This window comes from Cryptomeria japonica, chromosome 8, assembly GCF_030272615.1.
Source record: "Cryptomeria japonica chromosome 8, Sugi_1.0, whole genome shotgun sequence".
Taxonomy (NCBI): Eukaryota; Viridiplantae; Streptophyta; class Pinopsida; order Cupressales; family Cupressaceae; genus Cryptomeria; species Cryptomeria japonica.
The window spans coordinates 674988789-675003144 of NC_081412.1; positions in this window are offsets into that span (position 1 = coordinate 674988789).

The window sequence follows — 14356 nt, forward strand, 5'->3', positions numbered from 1 at the left end:
TCAAAATCTTCATTACAAGTCGAGCAACTAATCTTTATAGAACATCAAACAAGACTTCATCTCTAGGGGCATCTCAGGTTCATCGCTTCATATCAAGTTGAGATTTCTCGATCATCTGAATCAAATCAATCTCTAGGGGTATATCAGTTTCATCGCATCAAATCAAGCTGATATTGTCTTCATCTAAATTAGTCTCTTAATGTTAATCAATTTCATCGCTTTTCATCAAGATGATTATTCATTTAAACTCAATCAAGGATTTAAAGAGTATCTTAGATCACACGCTCAATCTAAGCAAATGTTCAGTTTCATCGCATCGAATCAAGCTGAACAGTTTATGTTCGCTCATTGTATCTTGATCCATCAAGTTCAAGATCGGTTTTACCTCCGCTCACTGTGTCTAGTTCAATCAATTTCTAGATTAGTAAGATCCACTTCTTGATCAATCAAGTTCAAGTTCGGTATCTTTGCTCTTCATCGGTCCTAGTTCAATCAAGTTCGGGATCAGTATCACTTTTAATCAGTTTGTTCAGTTTCATTGCTTCAAAACAAACTGAATACTTCTCTCTTCATCTGGTTCGTGATCAATCAAGTTCAGAACTGGTTTCTCCTAGACATCAAATTTTCTTTGATCAATACGTTGCTCTCACATCAATTCAAAGAGGGGCAAATGTAATACGCTAAAAATGGTCACCTAAACCATGGGCCCCTAATCTCGATAACATCGCCAAGGTCCTAACCAAAGGCAATTAAATAAATCTTGAGCACACAATTAATTTCTAAAATCATCAAATGTCACATGGCAAATTAATCAACCAATATTAATTAAATATTTATTTAACTAATTGATCATTTCAATCAAAATTATTTTTAAAACAATTATCCTATTTATTTTTATTAAATATCCTAGTATATTTAATTAAATAAATCAATTTGTCATTAAATCATCAAAAAAAGAATTAATTGACAAAAAAAAGAGTTAAAATTTGAGAAAAGAAATCAAATGGAGATAATCTTGGAAATCAAATTAAAAATTGAAGAATAATCTCAGAGAAAGCAAACAAAACATTTAAATATTAAAATTGAATGAAATAGAGAATAAATCAATTTTTTCTTTGATTTTATCTTATTTTTAGTTCAATTTCCTTTAAAACTGAGAAAAGCAGCCAATCACATCAATTCACCTGGATTGTGCTTCCTCTTGGAAAATCTTGACTGCTCATCATAATTTGATCTCAGTTGTTGGTTTATTTCTGAATTTTCTATAAATTCAGCCTTCATCTCTCATTCAAGGATCTTGGAAAATATATTGTTATCATGTTGTTTTTGCTCTAGGTTCATTGAGATTTGTGCATTGAGAATATTTGCATATTAATTAAATCATCTAGCTTAATATTTCTTAAATCATGTTATATTAATCATGCATATTTAGCTCAATCTTGCATCAATTTAGCTCAATTTCATCCTCATATAGATGAAATTCTTCATTTAGGTGTTGTCTAGTCACTGGTATTGCATATAAAAATCTAAGAGTAAGACTAAACTCACATCTACGAGAATGCAATAAGCCGACTTGCAATGGATTTCATTTTGTTGTTTTTGATTAATTAACCCATGTAACTAATGGTTTATTGAAGTGTTGTGTCTTACAACTTGCAGATACAGGTCCACTTTTCACACACACAATCCCTTATTATTAGCCTTCCAAATAGTATAATTTTTTTAAATATTTAATTTTATTAATATATGTTTTTATTTCTTATGAATTTAGGGTTTTCACCGAACATGAACTTCTTTGTTCAATGCTTATGGAAAAATAGTAAATGTCACCCAAAAAATTTTGAATTTTTTTGATGCATTAGGTATTTGAGTCCTCTTTCTAACAAAAAAAATAAAATGATTTTCGTTACATATACAACAAGTTATGTAATATCAAATGGACATATGTCAAAATTAAACTTAACTCAACTTCAAATCTTAATAAAATATGAAATATTAAAGATAATGTTACAAAACCAATTGCAAACACTAGATATGGATGTTACAAAATGGAATTCAAAAGAATCACGTTTTCATATCTATTATAGAAAAAAATTTATGCTATATAGAGTGAGTATCACTCTTTAAAAATGATGTTTTTGAAAAAAACTAGTTTTCGAGGGAGATAGAAAAATGGAAGCAAATTGATTCAAAAAATTATCAATTTTTTTTTTAGAATATACATACAAAATGACACAAATCACTAGTTCACATCATCTACAAATTTCCTACGGTTTAGAAGTAATAGGTGTCTGAATCTAAAGATTTTTTTGAAAATGAATATTGCAGTGTCAAAGTTGGCAAAAACGTGTAACCCACAATTGTGGGTTCACCTCAGTCCTAATTTAACTCCACTTGTAGTTGCTTTACATGTAATTACATTTAACAAAATGCAAGTGAAAGTGACACTTGCAATTACAAAACTTGTTTTTACATGCAACTTGTCAAAACAAAATTACAAATGCATAATTGAAACTATTCTATGTGTTTGAAGACACGACTCTAAATACATCATACTTTGTCTATGATGATCTTCATGCTAGTTCAGGATGCTAGAACTTGAAATATTCAGGATTGGTGAAGACATCTCAAATCGGAATGGGATTTTGCTTCCTTAATTATCTTTGTGTCTTTGGCCAACCAACTTCAATCTTATCTTCTTGCTTGAGTTTTCAGGAGGGAAGTTCTTTGCAAGGCTGATTTAAGAAGCCTATCTCTATCTTGAAAGCATTCTATGCTCTCAATCATTCATATCAGTTATCCATCTCCTTGTGTGGCCCCATCATGTTGTTGTTCTTTCTCAAATCTTGGAATCTGCTTGCAAAATAAGGCTCATCCCTTAATTTATTGATTTGGTAGGCCGTGTGTACAAACAAGACTAACATGGGTGAGACAAAGGGACTGCAAAAGTGGGGCCAAACCTCAATTTTGGGTTTTGAAGACTGCATTGCATGTGTGGAAAAACAAAAGAATTGACTTGCAATTATGGAGGATGAACATGCAACTTCATATGTGTAATGGGAAAATAAAAGTTTGCTCTTGTAATTGGACCCTATACACTCATTTTCAAGTGTTTTTGAGTGCATTTTGGACCAATTTTGAGTTTTGGGAGGCTAACTGCAAGTGCAATGTAAAGAAAAACTTTTACACTTCCACTTGTAATCGGGTCTTGAAGACCCGACTACAAGTGTGTATTGCTTGCAATCTTGTGGGAAAGCCTTCATAATCTGCCCTTGAAATCAAAACTTGGGGATTTGATAAAAAATTGAACTTGAAACTTCAAAGGAGAAAATTTGCAACCACTCTTATGATGCATGAAACATTCTACTTGCAATCACGAACTTGCACTCATCTCATTGAAACCTGAAAATCCATATGAGAGAGTAATAAGAGGGAACTATATCAATAAACACTTGTGATTGCATCTTGAGGAGCCGATTGCAAGCTACATTAGCACATAACTTGAAATCCTCTACTTGGAATTGGGTTCTATGAAAGGCATTACATGTCTTTTAAGAACAAAATGAGTTTCAAGAAGATGAGTCAGGTTTTTGACTATATATGACACATAACAATCAATAAGAGGTATAATCGGGTTTTGGAGTTTGTTGGCGAGAAGGCAAGTTTTACACATTTATGAACTACTTGCAATCGGGTCCCTGAGACCCAAATACAAGTGCACATGGTTTGCAACCAAAAGGTATTAAAAGACGTGCAATCGGGTCCTAAACCCCCAATTGTAAGTACATGAACATATACTTGCAATGCCATAACATATACTTGTAATGGAGTCCTAGGGATCTGATTGCAAGTGAACAAGCTTTGTCAACTTTAAAATAACAACGAAAAGATGACTTGTAATCAGGTCCGTAGGACTCGATTAAGTAAAACTCATTTACTTGCAATCTAATCATACACCTTTACACTTACAATGATGGACATAAAACCCCCACTTGACTTGTAATAATGAACCAACTTGTAATTGGGTCTTGGAGACCCGACTGCAAGTAAGTGCATTTACTTGTAATGGGTTTACTTGCAGTGACATCCAAAAGTTCCCCAACTTGCGCGACTACTCTGAAACCCGAAATTGCACATAAAATGGCCAAAATGAAGGCAAAAGCTAACCAAAACTTTCATAGAGTTGGAGGATAATCTTGTGATTGATTTACCATCAAGAAATGTATACTTTCCACCTTGGGAAGTGTGCCCTAGAGCTTTAAAATCACAAATTTCAAAAAATCTTCTACTAGTAGTGACTACTCTGAAACCCAAGATTGAAAAAAAAGCTAGGAAAATGAAGGCCAAAACTCACCAAAACTTGGACAACAATGGAAAAGACACCCCCTGATGATTTGACCCTATCAAATATGAGTTTTGCACCTTGTAAAACATGCCTTAGAGACAAAAAAGACACATTTTGAGCAGAAATTCATAAGGGTTGTTAAATTTTTGAAAATCCAAAAATTGGGACAACAATGTTGAAGGAAAATCATGTTACATGCCATGAAAAATATTAAAAAAAAAAAAATCACAATAAAATAGGGGCCAAAAAAAGAAATCATGAGAAAATAGGGTGAAAAAGCAAATATCCCAAAATTATAGGAAAGGGAAAAAAGGGTGATTATGTTTATCCCGCATTGACGAGGAGTGAATGAGCTTTAGAAAGGGTTATAAAAGAGATTGAAGAGTCCTTTTTTAGCATGTTGGGTTGAATAAGGAATTTATGAAATTGTTTGGAGAGTTCATATTCAAGGGCTTGGAGGATGATCCCTCTTTGCTAGCGATTCCTATGTTGTTAGAAGACACAGTCTAGGAATTTGTGTGGGCATCAAGGTAAAATATGATTTTATTATTAGTTGTTCATGTTCTTTGAAGGAGTTGTAAACTTTCAAGGGGTTCGATTTGAGAAGTTGGGACTATTTTTTGGATTAATATTGTTGAGACTAACTCTTCTTGAGCTAGTTGTGCCAATTTACCTCATGTTGTAATTTTTGTGGAAGCCATACAAGCTGAAAGATGTCGTACTAATCTAGGACACCATTGGGAGGAATGTACAGGACCAAGTAGCCACTGAAAGCAATGTGCAGGGCTGTATTTGATTGGGAAAGGTGTCGTACAGGTGTGAGAACACCAATTGGTATCCACATTTTGGTCTGCAACAATTATGAGAAGTGCCATACCACTTGGGAGATACATAATAAGGGTTTATGTTGACATTTATGGGCATTGAGATTGCTGGTGAAGATTGGTAAATGCTACAACAAATAAGGGTTTGACCAAACTTCTCCTTGTTCATTGAATGCCAAGTTTGGACGCAACAATAGGATGAATACCTTCCACTGTTTGAAGACATATCAAGTCGGCATTGATATTTACATTTGATTGTAATGTTTGGACATATTTATTGGTATCAGAAGTGAACCAAGTTGGTTTTGAATACCTAAGTTGGAATTTGGTTTATGTATTCTTATCTATCTTTTTGCATAATTCTATTTGCATTTGAAAACAAACCATAAACTCATAAAATCAGACTTCAAAATGAATTCATGTCATTTGTTTGACAAAATACCAAATAGTCCAAATTAATTAAAGAGGGGCAAAGGGATAGGGGATCTTACAAATTGTCCCATGAGATTTGATTTGTATTGGTTTAAGCATTACCCTAAATTCTTTTTCTTTCAAAATATTTAGTCGAGTAAATGTTGTGAAGTTGTGTTTTATGGATAACCTTTTGTAAGGTAAAGTTGGGTCACAATCTAGTGTGCAGTTAGTTAGGGTTGCATCTTGTTAAATTAAAGTTTTGTTTCCATCAATTTTTGTAGGGGGTAAGGTATGTACACCTTATTTGTAGCACAAATAGATGCCTTCTTCAAAAAATACATAATAGTCCCATATATTGTGATCTATTTGTAGATGCAAATAATAAATCACCTACTATCATGAACTACAAAAAAATAAATAGAAAGAAAATATTGACAAGAGGGGAAAGAAGTAGAACTGCAAGAGTAATCTTGAAAAATATAGAATTTAAGAATAAAATATTAAGAAACAAAAGATTCCTCGAAGGTAATCAACTACATATAGATAAAGATCTAACTCTTGCATGGTTAGAAGAGAGAAAAAATGGCTAGGATCTAAGGTTATAATAGTAGGAAACAAAGAAAAGGAGGCATGGTTATATAGGGGGAAATCCAAAATAAATCATAACATGACTCATAATAAATAGGAAAATGAGATTCCATGGGACCCACCTAGGACCATCTCTCTATGGTAAGCTATAATTGTAAGGGCTATCCTTGGAGGAGGGGTCCTAGGAAATAACACCATTGTCCTTGTTGAGACTCATGAGAACGAGGGATGCAAGGTTCTAGATTTTGATGATTTTTAAAAGTTATTAGTATGGAACAAGTTAATTGAATATGGCAAAGGGCATGGTGGATGACAATTTTAGTGAAGGATTCATAGAAAGGAGTCATAAAAATAGAAAATAAGGATCCAAATAACGAGTCTATATGGTGAAGATCACAAATAAAGAGACTACCACTTTTTTAGTTGCTTGTTATTTTGCCCCCCTATGGCTCAAAAACCTACAAGAAAAAGAAACTAAAAAAATAATATACCTATAAATCTCTAAAAAGGGACACAGTTGATTACCATGCAATGGGTGAGATCATTCTCATAGGGGACTTTAATGCTAGAATATCAAATAATCAAGCAATATGCTTCAAGGAATAAGAGAGACTAATTACTAACCCATTATGGTTAGAGGAAGAAGGGCTTCAAATGTGGGAAAGGGTACCTCAAGACAAAAGAGGAGGTATTTCTCCATCTGGAGACAAGTTGTTAGGGGTTTTGTAGCCATCATGATTTGGCCATTTGTAATGGGTTGAGAGTGTAGTGAAGATCGGCGAACATCACATGTCAAATTTACAATAGGAAAAGTGTGGTAGAATATGTCATTTGTTCGTACAATTTTATTCCAAGGATAAGAGAGGTCAAAATTAGAGGTTGTCCTATAGAAATAAAAATTGATTATAACCATATTTATGCAAACATTAATATGCAAACTATTAAATTTGTGTGAATATTGTCATTATTGTCAGAATCTATAATTCAGTTATGACCAGATATAACATATTGAGCAACAGTGTAAGATAGGTGTGTATGTGATATGAAGTAATAAGGCATATATGATCTACTGGAGTTATTTTAGGAAGATCCTCTTCTCCAGAATCTTATGTTTTGCTTATAATGGTTTGTATCTAGTTCTGGTATTAGTTGTATCAGTTTGTATTTCTATTTGAATGATTGTATTACATTGTGATTTATGTTTTGGAATCTGTGACATCTATATCTTGAAGTTTGAGAGTTTTTGTGCTTCAAATTTGTGCTCATGGGTTTGAGTCTACAAGTCCAGTAAACCCTTGGTTTGTTCTAGTAATTGAGGCATATGTTTTGGTAAATGAAGCATGTGTGAGATCAATGAAGGATGACTTGGCTATCCTATTTTTGGTCAAGCCATGTTTTGGATAACATGTTGATCTAAGCAATGTATTATTGTGTAAATCATTTGTGCTTGGCCGACATATTATTGGAGTATGTGCTTACCGGTATATATAGCAGATATGTATGTGTGTGGTATTAAGAGTGTAATGTGTGTAGCAGAGTATGAAGTGTGCAAGTGACAAATTTATAGACATGAGAGTAGTTGCAGTGTGACAACAATGGAATATGATATATGAGCGAAGGTTTGTGAAGGAGAGTCAAAGTGTAGACAATGTTACATTAATCCTTTACCAAACCTGCTGCAAGCAACTGGATTAGCAGAGTGCAATCACAGTGTTGCAATAATCCCTTATCTGACTTGCTACAGGTAGTTGTGGACAATTTAGAGAGATCCCTTACCAGATTTGCTATGAGTTTTTGTGAGTTGATATCTGAGCTTATCTTGGAACTAATCTCATGCATTAGGAGATGCAACTTTCCTTGGTTCACTTATTTCTATTGTAGTGAGCATTCTGGTAGTGAGCCACTTTGTAATATGGTAGTGAGCCATCCGACAGTGAGTCACCCATTTTGTAAACACCATATAACTAGTTATATTATCTTGAGAGCTAACACTCTTCATGGTTTTTCCCATTTGGGTTTTCCACGTATAAAATCCGATGTTTAATTTGTGGTTATGTTGTTTTCTTATTATGCATTTGTTGATTCATGTTGATGAGATTAATTGCTAAGGTTAATATATCTTGTTAGCTAAAAATTTTGTCCTCCCAATAATAATTATAATAAAAGCTCAATATGCCTAGCACGAAAGACAAACAAGAAACTAACAGTTGGAGAGATCTCTGTTAAACAAATGATCTTCCTCTAAATTTAAGAGGTACAACTCCCTCATATGATCTAATTCTAATTTTTAGGGGTGTGCTTTTAACCAGAAATCAGGAAAAGGACAACACTCTCCCACATTGTCGAGAGAGGGGAACTTAGGATGTGTCTAATATTCGGGGATATGAACAACAAACAGTTTGCCCACAGTGCAATTAATTACACAGGAAAAGAAGAAAAACCATGTAAATAAACTAAATATAGAGCATGCAAAATTCAAAGTCTTTAGGTCACTCATTTTAACTATGTCAAACAGATGAGAACTAAATGAAATTGTAGTAATTCAAAGCTTACTTCCAACATGAAAGAATATATCAAACTCAAAGTTTTGATATATGTATTAATTCATTCTAAGATATTCAAAATATAGTTCAAGATTCATCCACACTGCTAAACATAGCTAAACATCCAAAATATTACAATACTTTTTTTCTTTTTCTCTCCCCCTTCTAATATATCTCCTATTTATTTATCACTAAAGGCCCTTTCCATTTTCAAGAAAGGATTCTTTTAAAGTAACGGTCTTTGAAAATGACCGCTTTAAACATGATTTTAAAGAAAATAAAAATTATCAAATAAACCCTATTAACACTAAACTCTTGAACTATTAATTTCATGTTGCTTCTTCTTCAACGGGCATTGGGTTCTAACCTGCAATCTAGTTGTCGATTCTCTTAGTTGTCATCACCTCTTCAATCAACACCCTGAGGATCATTGTAAATTTATCTTCATCCCATATGAGCACCTAAGAAAGGTCACTCAGGTCAAGTAGGATGTTATCTTGCAGGTGTTCAACATCAGGCTAGATCATAGGACCTTTACATTTGAGCACCATCCTTAATACTATTTGAAAAACTAATCACCATGAATCCTTTATGCAACAAGTTCTTCTTGTAGACACCGTTCGTGGTTCTTAGTTTGATCCACGATTTTCTTTAACAAAGAGACGGTCTTTCTATATTCATTGAAGTCAGTGCGCCTTTTCCATACAAAAGACCGTAACTGTTGGATGATATCTTCCTGTTTGATTTCTGGCCAATTCAAGTCTAGGTTACAAAAGGAAAGTTCACCATCATGAGGCAAAATTATTCTGGAAGGGACAACTCATGATACCATACGCTCCTTTAGCTAGTTTCAAAAGGTGGTGTATTAAATTTTATCTACAAGGGTGATAGTATCAAGTGTTACAACACATGCTACCACCTTTACGTGTCCTTAACTACTTAACCTATCATTAATGATGGTACCTTGCAAATATTATTGATTTTCTCCTTGCATAATGTGTGCCACATGGTAGCATGGCAGGTCAAAGTTGGTAACAGCAGAAGGGATTGCCTTTACAGGGTAGATAAACTTAATCAATTTCCACCGATAATAAATTATGAATCACTCCCTGTCAATACTCATGTCACCACCTTGGTAGGCCTACTATATCAACCTTTAGGTCGTGTTCTTGATAAATGCACCAACTTCTAAGTCAGATATATGGTTTCTCCTTGAAGGCTTCATAAATCACCGAATTCGACAACAAAATAAAGCACGTTGGGAAATCCGACGGATTCATAACTTTTGAACTATTTCAAAAATCAACTAGAAACCCAACCTCCTATGAATCCTCATGTAAAGTGGTCAACCTTTTGTGAGTTCCTGAAACCATGTTGAGTGGTTAGGAACTTTTAAAACTTAAGAACCTCGCGACAAGGTTAAAAAAGGTAAGGGACTGGCTACTAAGTTTTGAAAATGCATAAAGATGCGACCCAAGATTCAAATTATTAAAGCAAATGAAGGAAGAACCTAAAGAAAAACCTCAAGACATTGAAATACTTGTGACATGGTCGCAAAATTTAAATTTCATGGGTAACGTGGGCTCTGAATGGGGACAACGACTAGTAGGACGTAGAGAACCCCAGAATCTTGAGTAAGACCATTACCTTATCCATTGGGATACAGAGTTAGAAATAATAGTAGAAGGGAAGGGTGATGCTATGCAGATGGGTGGAGGGGCGACTGGGCACAAACCAAGAATGAACACACCCAAAAGAAAAATTAAACTACACTGACCACAAACCAAAATCTTCTAACCATGTACATAGCCATAAGGCCCTACCTCAAGATTGCTTAAGGTTGCTCAAGTAAATCCATCAATAGGCTGAGAAAAGTAGGCACTTCTGCGGAATAATAGATCAAAGCCATATGATATGATGAAAAGGGGTTGCTTCTCGGAAATAGCTCTGTTACCTAACCTCAAGCTAATGGAATGCAAAACCTTTCCTGTATATATATATATATATATTCAAGCCTAAACAACCATTCTTCACGATACACCTCTCAGACATGATCAATCATACTTTCACAACCTGCTTGAGACAACTGGGAACCATCTACTTGAAAGAACACAAATGATATGCCTTGATTCAAATAGAGTTCTTTGTGACCCAAATCAGAGATGTCATCAATGCAACTAGCATGGCTAACCACAAAGCCATTGCCCACCTTATTATTTTCTTCGTCAAGCAATTCACCCAGCACTAACCCAATATTTGCATCCTTGCTAGCCTGAGAAATCAACAATATCATTCATAGAAAAACAAGGATCAACAAGGACTTTTGAGTTAAGTTTCAGAGAGCCAACACAATGAACATCACCCCTTTCCATTTGTATACAACAATATGAAAAATCAGATTTATCATCCATGGTGTCAGAACTGATCTTAAGAGCATATCTTTCCTTTTCAATTTTATCATGAGAAGGCCAAGAATCAAATAATTCAAAAAGAGGGTTATCCCAAACTCTTGAATTTTCACCAAACCCTATGTGCACATATAATGAATTGAAGGTGCTCCGATCATATTTACTCTCTGAATCTCCTGGTTGTCTCTCTTATGTCGCTACCACTGTGACATTCTCTTTAGGCACCACATAGCTTGCAACTTCAGTTGAACATACTAGGGAAGCATCAAGAATGAAATGTTTTTCTTGCATACCCGGAGCAAAAAACGAAATCAGTGCATGTCATCCATTGTGACCTCTGGGTGTCACTCTCTAGCAACATAGGATCAAACCTAAAAATAACTTCTTTCTCTGCACAAAGAAATTTGTCATTGGGGATACAATTAGATGAGGGGGATGATATACCCATATCAACAGATCTGACCAAATCATTTTTAGCTTCCTGAATTTCATTTTTTGACAGTTCTTCCTCCTTGACCTTTACATCAAAAGATTTCAATGATTGGAAATTCATATCTTTTTCAAAAACATAGGGGCCATTAATAAATGCCTCTATTTCAACTTCTGTGACATGACCTTTCTTGTCTATAATGTTGCACAAAAAATGATCATCAGGGCCATTCAAGAACCAGTTTGGGATGAAAAATTTCCTGCATCCATCTTATGGTGTTTCTTCTTCAGCCCGAAATCCAATGGTAGCTCCTTTGGCTTGGTTGATATGCATGTGGAATGAGATTTAGGTTTTTCACTTTTGGTTTGGTGCATATTCCCTCTTTGTTGTTGATTATGATCCCAAGATTTTGTCTGCATTGTCTCAGTTTCTTGTTCTCCAAAGGCTAAGAAATTGTACGAGGTTGGTTCTTCTAATCTTTTGGTCACAACCCGATAAGCTTCTCCTTCAAAATTCCTCAATGGAAAATATCCCTTACACGAGTTCCTTAGTAGCAGTGAAAATTTGTAATCCTCATCTCCATTAATGCTTCCTTTTAAAGCATTCCAAGGGTATGCAAGTATTTGGTCAATTTCAGTATTATTTTCTTCAAATATAAATCAATTGTTGAGCCAGACCTAGTTTGGAAATATTTATCTAGTATCTTAGATAAATAGAGTTGCCAACCTTCTTTCATAGGAAGGCATCATACAACAAGAGCTCATAGGTTAGTTTTCCCCAACAGAGTCACCAAAAATATGTTAACCAGATGTGTCCTCCCAACAATAATTATAAGAAAAGCTCAATATGCCCAGCATGAAAGACAAACAAGAAACTAACAGTTGGAGAGATCTATGTTAAACAAATGATCTTCCTTTGAATTTTAGAGGTACAACTCTCTTGTATGATCTATTTCTAATTTTCAGGGGTATGCTTTTAACCAGAAAGCAGGAAAAGGACAACACTCTCCCACGTTGCCAGGAGAGGAGAACTTAGGACGTGTCTAACAACCAGGGATATTAACAACACACAGTTTGCCCACAGTGCAAATAATTACACAAAAAAAGAAGCAATGCCATGTAAATAAACTAAATACAGAGCATGTAGAATTCAAAGTCTCTACGCCACTCATTTTAACCATGTCAAACATATGAGAACCAAATGAAACAATATTAATTCAAAGCTTACTTCCAGCATGAAAGAATATATCAAACTCAAAGTTTTGATATATGTGTTAATTCATTCAAAGATATTCAAAATATAGTTCAAGGTTCATCCACACTACTAAACATAGCTAAACATCCAAAATATTACAATACCTTTTTTTCTTTTTCTCCCCCCCCCTTTCTAATCTATCTCCTACTTATTTATAACTAAAGGCCTTTTCCTTTTTTCAAGAAACGATTATTTTTAAGTAATGGTCTTTAAAAATGACCTCTTTAAACATGATTTTAAAGAAAACAAAATTTATTGGATAAACCCTATTGACACTAAACTCTTGAACTATTAATTTCATGCCCCTTCTTCTTCATTGGGCACTGGGTTCTGACTTGCAATCTAGTTGTCGATCCTCTCAGCTGTCATCTCCTCTTCAATCAACACCCTGAGGACCGTTGTAAATTCATCTTCATCCCATATGAGCACCTGAGAAAGGTCACTCAGGTCGAGTAGGATGTTATCTTGCATGTGTTCAACATCAAGCTGGATCATAGGAGCTTTACCTTTGAGCAACATCCTTAATATTGTTTAAAAAACTAATCACCAGGAATCCTTTCTGCAACAATTTCTTCTTGTAAGCATCGTTCATGGTTCTCAGCTTGCTCTGCAATTTTCTCTAAAAAAGAGACGGTCTTTCTATATTCATTGAAGTCGGTGCGCCTTTTCCATGCAAAAGACCATAATTGTTGGATGATATCTTCCTGTTCGATTTCAGGCCAATTCAAGTATGGGTTACAAAATGGCAATTCGCCTTTGCGAGGCAAAACCATTCTGACAGGGAAAACTCATGATAGCATACACTCCTTTCGCTAGTTTCAAAAGGTGGTGTATTAAATTTTATCTACAAGGGTGATAGTATCAAGTGTTACAACACATGTTGCCACCTTTACGTGTCCTTAATTGCTTAACCTATCATTAATGATGGTAGCTCACAAATATTCTTGATTTTATCCTTGGAGAATGTACGCCACATGGGGGCATGACGGGTCAAAGTTGGTAATGGCAAAAGTGACTGCCTTTATTGGGTAGATAAACTTAATCAATTTTCGTTGGCGATTAATTAGGACTCACTCCTTGTCAATACTCATGTCGCCACCTTAATAGGTCTATTGTATCAATCTTAGGTCATGTTATTGAGAAACACATCAGTTTCTAAGTCAAGTATATGGTTTCTCCTTGAAGGCTTCATGAATCACCGAATCCGATGACAAAACAAAGCGCGTTGGGAAATCAGATGGATTGACAACTTTTGAACTATTTCAAAAATCAACTAGAAACCTGACCTCCTATGAATCTTCGTGTAGAGTGATCGACCTTTTGTAAGTTCTCACAACCATGTCGGGTATTCGGGAACTTTCAAAACTTAAGAACCCCGCAACAAGGTTAAAAAAAGGCAAGGGACTGGCGACTAAGTTTTGAAAATGCATAAAGTCGCGACCTAGGATTCAGATTATTAAAGAGAATTTGAAAATGCATAAAGCCACGACCCAAGATTCAGATTATTAAGGTGAATGAAGGAAGACCCTAAAGAAAAACCTCAAGACATG